The 7,351-nt window shown below is 49.1% G+C and overlaps 1 pseudogene; it reads left to right on the forward strand.

Moving 5' to 3' along the window:
- LOC115302229 overlaps positions 1–2,379 on the forward strand; it is a 3,987-nt pseudogene extending 1,608 nt beyond the window's left edge.
- Positions 2,380–7,351: the final 4,972 nt, after the last annotated feature.

Raw genomic sequence — 7,351 nt, forward strand, 5'->3', positions numbered from 1 at the left:
CCTCCCTGATTCCTGTGGGCTCCATACACACCAGCCCGTCCCCATCCTACCTCAGAGGAAAGCTAATTGAAGTCCTTTCATTCATGCAACTTAAAAACATCAGCTGATACCTTAGGATGTGAGAGGCCCTGGAACATGAGGATAGTAGAGAATCCAACTCGTTTAACCCATAGGTAGCTTATTAGAAAACGGCTCCCCTTGGGATGTTAGCAGAGGCTCAGAGGGGCCCAGGAGACTCACGGAGAAAGGAGGCATCAGGGGAGTCCTGTCCACAATCCTCTGAGATTCCACCATGGTCAAGGGAGATTTTCTCTCCCCCACACACTGTCTGAGGTTGGATGTGGGGAACAAGCACGGCTCCCTACTCAGGGGGATTCTGAGGCTTGAGGTTCAGCAAAGGTCCTCTGGCTACAAGGAGAACCTGAGAAGACCCTCAGTCACCGCCTTCTTAAGTTTGTCCTCCCTACCATACCGGCCCCCTGTCACCCCATCCACTGGCCTTTTTTTTTGGAGGAGATCATCGGGAGCCAAGAGGCCAAGCCCCACTCCCGGCCCTACATGGCATTTGTCTAGTTTCTGGGCACAGACTGTAAGAAGAAGTGTGGCGGTGTCCTCGTGGACATGGACTTGTTCTGACAGCTGCTCACTGCTTGGGAAGGTGAGGGGCAGAGACCGCTAGGGGGAACCCTGCCCATCCCACCCCAAACTGCCCCCCCTGCCTCCCTGCCCTGGGGCTGCAGCCCAGGGAAAACACAGGATCCTGGGAACTCATGCCTAAGAGAGCTCATTAAAGGAGCCTGAGGACAGCACAACTGGGGCAGCAAATGCTGAGACATAGGACAGGTGAGCCTTGAGTGTTGGGTCAGATGTGAGAGTAAGTGGCACAGTGGGAAGAGACGAACCACACCAGGCAAATAAAGTAGCAGTGCATTAGTGCCAAAACACAAACTCAGAGGAATTTCATGATATTGCTTGAGAACAGAACACAGCTCCCAGAAGCCCTGCCCTCAGTGTCACGGAAGAAAAGAATATCCAAGACCCATCTGTCCCCTCAAAGTCCCCCCAGCCTCAGTTGTGCCCCCCCAGCTGCACCTGCCCATCGAAGCTCTTGGGATGTTTCCTGTGACCCCACAACCCCACCCTCCACTCTGTTCTCCCTGCAGCTCCATCAACATCACCCTGAGGGCCCACAACATCAGGGAGCAGAAGACCCAGCATATCATCCCCGTGAGAAGAGACATCCCCCACCCAGACCTTAATCCAAAGTACTCCTACAACATCATGTTACTGCAGGTAGGAGACCTCCCTGCTACCCTTGCTCCCCTGGGTCCACATTACCTCCACCCTCACTGGGACCTGTCCCCTGCCTCCTTCCCATCCTGGCTGCCTGACCAGTCCCAGTGGCTCAGGGAGAGAGAAGACAGGGCAGCCACATCTGGGCACCTGGGCTCAGAGACCAGTGGCTGTGCTGGCCTCTCTTCCTTCTTCTCATCAGCTGGCAATAAAGGCCAACCTGACTGCAGCTGTCTGGCCCCTGGGCCTGCGCAGGGGTAAGGCCAGGGTGTGGCCTGGATGGGTGTGCAGTGTGGCCGGCTGAAAACAGGGGTCCATGGGAAGATATCCTGAGACACTGCAGGAGGTAGAGCTGATCGTGCAGGAGGATCGGGAGTGCGAATCCCGCTTCCCCAAACATTACGACCACAACACTCAGCTGTGCATAGGAGACCCAAAGGAAAAGAAGGCTTCCTTCAAGGTGAGGGATGACTCCAAATGCAGTGCTCCTGCAAATGGTGGAACTGGCAGCACTCTGCCACATGCCAGGTCACCAATCTTAGAAATATGTGCTCTCCGGGCAGGCAGTGGTGAAGACCAGGGGGCTCCTCAGAGCAGGCACCCACCTGGGGTTACTGGGCTCATCCTCCATGCTGTGGAGCAGCCCCGCTCACCTGCTTTCTGGTCCCAAAACAGGAAGGTGAAGCCAGCAGTCCCACAGCAGAGGATCTGGTAGAGGGGAAGAGAGGCAGCTGCTCCCTGGGGTGAGGGAAGCAAGAAGATGTCCTAGGCCTGCCCTGTCCTCAATTTACAGTGGAGGCCATCAAAGCAGACTTCTCAAAGGGCCTAGTGAGGCCAGTGTGGGATTTGGAATGGAGACAGGATGGACAGGTGCCCCAAGAGACCTGGCTCACTCCTTCCCATCTCTGTCCAGAGGGGGACTCTGGGGGCCCTCTCCTGTGTAACAATGTGGTCCACGGCATCGTTTCCTATGGAATAAATACTGGGGCATCACCACGAGTCTTTACTAATGTGATGAGTTTCCTGCCCTGAATAAAGAAAATGATGAAAGGCCTCTACCTGCAGGAACCAGACTATTTGCCCTGAAGCTGATCTAGAATCACACTGGGGAGGCTGGGAGGGAAGGGCCAGGGAGCAAATAAATGTCTCTGAACGGAGTCTGAAGGGTTGGTGTCTTGTTTGTGTGTATTGACCCTCATTCCTGGCATCAATTCTGTACTTAGAAGGCCAATGACACAATTCTGCTTTTTCTGCTTCCTCTTCCTCCGCCACCTCCCACGTCCTCCCTCAGCCCATGAAAAGTTCCTTCCAGGTCCCCTTCACCCACACCTGTCTCTCCAGAGCCTGCCCTTCTGCCAGGGCTGAAGGGCACCATCAGGAGAGAGCATGAACCTCTCTTGACACCTCTTGTCTCTGGCAGGAAGGAAGGATAACAACTTCCTTGTTGGGGGTCCTGAACACCACGCTTGCACATTCTCAGGCTGCGGTTCATGGATATAGGCCCCCCACTGGAAAGTGGAAAGGGCCTTTCTGAGCAGGATGTCTTCTCCCACAGCCAAGGAATCTGGCACAGAGTGGGGCTGGGTCTCTTGTGTAGCTCTTGATCCTCATCGCCACGGAGATCCTGCCCCTGACCTCTTCTGAGCTCAGGGGCCAGCTCAGCCTCGAGTCTCCTGGCTGCCCCTTCTTCTCTGTACCTGAGAGTGTTCCATACCCCTGGGAGTGTGCAGCAGCCACCAACCCCTGCCCCTCTAGAAAACATGGGTCTGTCCAGGCCACTCCCTCAAGTCCTGTCCGCCATGAACACCCACCAGGGCTTTGCCACAGAGGTGTCAGCTCCACCACACCAAGACAGAAAGGGGCATCCGAGGCACCGGGCCTGTGAGGGCAGCACACAGGGCCCATGGAGGACAGGGTTGCTGTGGTTCCTTAGTCCCTGGGCCCCTTCTGCCACCCAGGAAGGGTCAGCTCCGATGCTCACATCCAGCCCAGTGCATCCCCATGAGCTCAGGGACCCTGATGTCTTCTAACTCAGTGGCCCATGTTCCTCTCAACCTGTCCCTCTGATCACTGCCAGCCTTTAGGCTGAGACTCCCTGCTGGCCAGCCTGGGCTATAGCAGCCTTTTGACTTAGAAAGGGCTCCTCTCTGCAGTAGGACTGGAAAACACAATTCTTTTCATCTACCAACAAGCAAATGCTGACTGGGCACCTACTACATGACTGGGGTCATCCAGTAAACATAATGCAGGCTCTACATTGAGCCCCGGTGAACCAGACACTGTTGAACTTCACCTGAATCCCCTAACCTCTTCTCCCTCCTTCACACCAGGTCACACGGCCTATATCTCTGGGGGAAGTCCACCTGAATCAAGAATTTGCATTTGTTCATTATTATTATTACTATTTGTATTTGTATTATTATTGCTGATTACAGTCTGTAGGAATATTTTCACAGGTGACTCTAGAACAACAGTGTATGGTATTCAGAAATGATTTTAGTTATTTGGCATCTAGACAGGAAGTGACCAAACTGTTTACTGGGAGCTTTCTCTTCGCTTAGGGGACAGGACAGCTTTATTTTTATTTGCTAGAAAAGTAGCAGATATCAATGTCATTGTATGGATTCAAATAGTAGGAAAACCCACATTATATATTCGCCCAAAGGCATTTGTTTGATTCTAAACATCTATCCAGTTGGACGGGCCAGAAGTGACCCCACTCATGACTGCAAGTCCCTGCCTGTGCAGACTCACACTAGAATCAGGGAGGCTCATATGGTCTGGAAAAATGGAGAATCACCTCTGCCCTTGAGGCACATGGTTACTGCTGCATCCACAGAGCCCAAGACTGCCTAGACTTTTCTGCATTTGGAAGTTCGCGGAGAGGAGGCCACACATGGAGGATGTGATTTTGTGCTAAAAAAGGTTCTTCCTGTGCGGGGCACACATCACCAGAACCTCCGGAGCCATATCGTCAAGGTCTTGCACTTGGTGTGCGCTGCCTGGAAGTGAGCCTAAGTTCAGCTCTGGGCAGGAGGCTTCACCTGCACTAACACCTGCACCAAAAACTACATCAAAAACGCACAATGCCATCCTCTCTTGTGACATGGGGTAAACACTCTGGGAACATGTAACTCTCAATGGCATGCATTATTGCAGCTTACGCTCCCACCCTAAGGCAACACAAACCCTTAACAACCTCGGGTTTTTTGCAAGGCAAGAGGAATGAAATCACCCAGCTAATGATGGGAACAGAAAAAAAAAATAATAATAATCCCTGCATTTAATGCATACTAAGGACCTGGTTCCTTAATGGACAAAGACAAAAAGGAGGGGAGCCTAGGTGAACAGTCAGTTCAGAATCTGACTCTTGGTCTCCGCGCATATCAAGATCTCCCGGTTCATGGGTTTATGGGTTTGAGGCCCACATCATGCTCTGGACAGATGGTGCAGAAGCTGCTTGGGATTCAGTACCTCCTTCTCTGGGCCTCTCCTCCACATGTTCGTTCTCTCTCTCTCTCTCTCTCTCTCTTTCCCTGCCTCCCTCCCTCCCTCCCTCCCTCAAAGTAAATAAAATAAGCTTAAAGAGCAAAATGGGAAAGACATAAAGTAAAAAGCAGTAGGGAAAATTGAAAACAAGATTCTTTAAAGTTGCCCAGCCACTTGTATGTTCAGTTTACATATTACATTCACCTCAAGGAAATGGTTCTGTGGTTACAACAACCGTGAGAACACTCGCTATAGTCTCCCATCCTCCATCAAGAGATAAGGAAGACACAAAGTACCAGAAAGAGATAATAACTGACTAAAGGGAACAGAGTTACGACAGACCCTGCACTGAGCCCCGGCCTCCTAACAGCCAGGCCAGGAAGATGCCTGACATGACGGGGCGCCTGAGTGGCTGAGTTGGTTAAGAGTCCAACTCTTGATTTCAGGCCGGGTCATGATCCCATGTTCGTGGGGTCGAGCCCCGAGATGGGCTCTGCACTGACAGCATGGAGCCACCTTGGGATTCTCTTTCTCGCTCTCTCTCTCTCTCTCAAAATAATTGGGAAAACTTTTTTTATTTTTGAGAAGAGGAAGCCTGCGATGTTTTCTAATGCCCAGTGTGTGATCAATTATTGGCATCCCTGAACACAAGATTTCTGCTCAGGCACCTCCCTGACAGAAAGCCTCCAGGCTCCTGTGACAGTCATTCCTGGACAAGTATTCCAAACATCAGCCTCAGGAAAGCTGCAGTCCACTCACTGGCACACTTGGGCAGAAGAAGGGAAGCCCCATATCCATGCCACTTCCTCCAAACATCCTTTGTCTGGGGAAACATCCACCAACCCCCACCTTGAAGGAAATAATTCCTCCCTTGCTCAAAATACTCTGGAATGAAAACTAAGAAATAAAAAAACAATAAAATAACTCTGCAAAGACCTCAAGAAAGTGCCCCTTGTCCCCAGATCTGCTCCCACCACCCTTCCTTGCCCACACACACCCCCAAACAGTCAGGACCCAGTGTGACCAGAGAGAAATGCAAAGCCAGCTCCTGGGGATGGAGAGGCCTGAAGGAACGCCAAAGTGGCTCTTGTGTTTCAGGAACGTGTATGGGGATGGCTCGGCCTTCCATTACCTTCCCTGTGCACTTGGAGAACTCACAGGCTTATTACCTACCTGTACCCACACGACACTGCTTTTCACCACCCCACATATGTCACCACCAAACAAGGGCGGCGTGGGTTCCTTTTGCTCAGAGGCCTGTTGCTGGATGGCATTTCTCATCCCCAGAGTCAGGAAGTTCAGTGAGTCAGGGAGGACTGGGAAAGCCACATCTAAGCACATAACACTCATACTGGGTCTGAGAGAGATCAAGAACTCCAAGGAGAAGGGAAAAGAGACACATTACTTTAGAGGAAACAGCAAGAAAAATGACAACAAGCACCTCCTAGAAACAATAGAATCAGAAGACAGACAAATGACATTTTTTAAAGAGTTGAATGGAAAAAAATCAGCAACCAATTTCTAGAATTCACTCTGGAATTCTACATCCAGGGAAATGATGGTTCCTAGTAAAGGCAAAAGGAAGACATGTTCAGAAAAAAGTAACATGAGAGACTTGTTGCCATCAGAACTTCGTCGCAAAAAACACGAAAAGAAGTTCTTTAGGCCAAAGAGAAATGATCCCTGTTGGAAGCAGAAAGGGTACAAGAGAAATAACAGGTGAAATGTGACTAAATATAAAAGACTTTATGTGAACAGAAGACCTTGAGAGGGAATGGAAGGGGAACAAAATAGTTCCATAAAGAGAGGGAGGGAGGTAAACCAGAGGTGACTCTTAAATACGGAGAACAAACTGAGGGTTGAGGGGGTGGGAGACAGGGAAATGCAGGTGATGGACACGGAGGAGGACCCTTGTTGGGATGAGCACTGGCAGTTATATGGAACCCAGTGTGACAATGAGTTATATTAAAAAAATAAATGAAATTTTTAAAAATCTATAAAAATAAGTAAATAAATAAAGGAAAAAGAAAACCCTTAACATTATGTAAATATCGTTCAAAGATTATTGATTAAGACAAAATGCTTTAGGAATTATGGCATATCATAAAATGGATGACAAAAAAACCTCAAAATTCGGGGGAGTTAAATGGAGACACTTCATTACAAAGTTCTTATGTGAAGTGTTATCACATAAATTCAAAGTAGACAGTGACATATGAGGCCTCGTATTGTAATCCAGGAGTGAATAAGATCATAGATACAAGTATAAATAAAAGCCAAAAGGGAAAACAAAATGGGTCAGAAAAAAAGGGCTTAAAAAGAAGGACAAAAGAACAAAAAATACATCACACCAACCTAAATCAAATATCAATAAGATATTCTTCATCCAATGCTATCAGCAGCTCCACTGAATGTAAATAGAGAGTAAACACTCTATTTAAAGGACAGAGATTCTTAGCCCAGATAAGAAATGCAAGACCAAATTTTGTACTGATTGCAAGAGATACATCTTAAATATAAAGACATAGATAAGATGAAAGTGAAAATATACATCTTGCAACACCAATTT

This window comes from Suricata suricatta, chromosome 9 (genome assembly GCF_006229205.1).
Source record: "Suricata suricatta isolate VVHF042 chromosome 9, meerkat_22Aug2017_6uvM2_HiC, whole genome shotgun sequence".
Classification (NCBI taxonomy): domain Eukaryota; kingdom Metazoa; phylum Chordata; class Mammalia; order Carnivora; family Herpestidae; genus Suricata; species Suricata suricatta.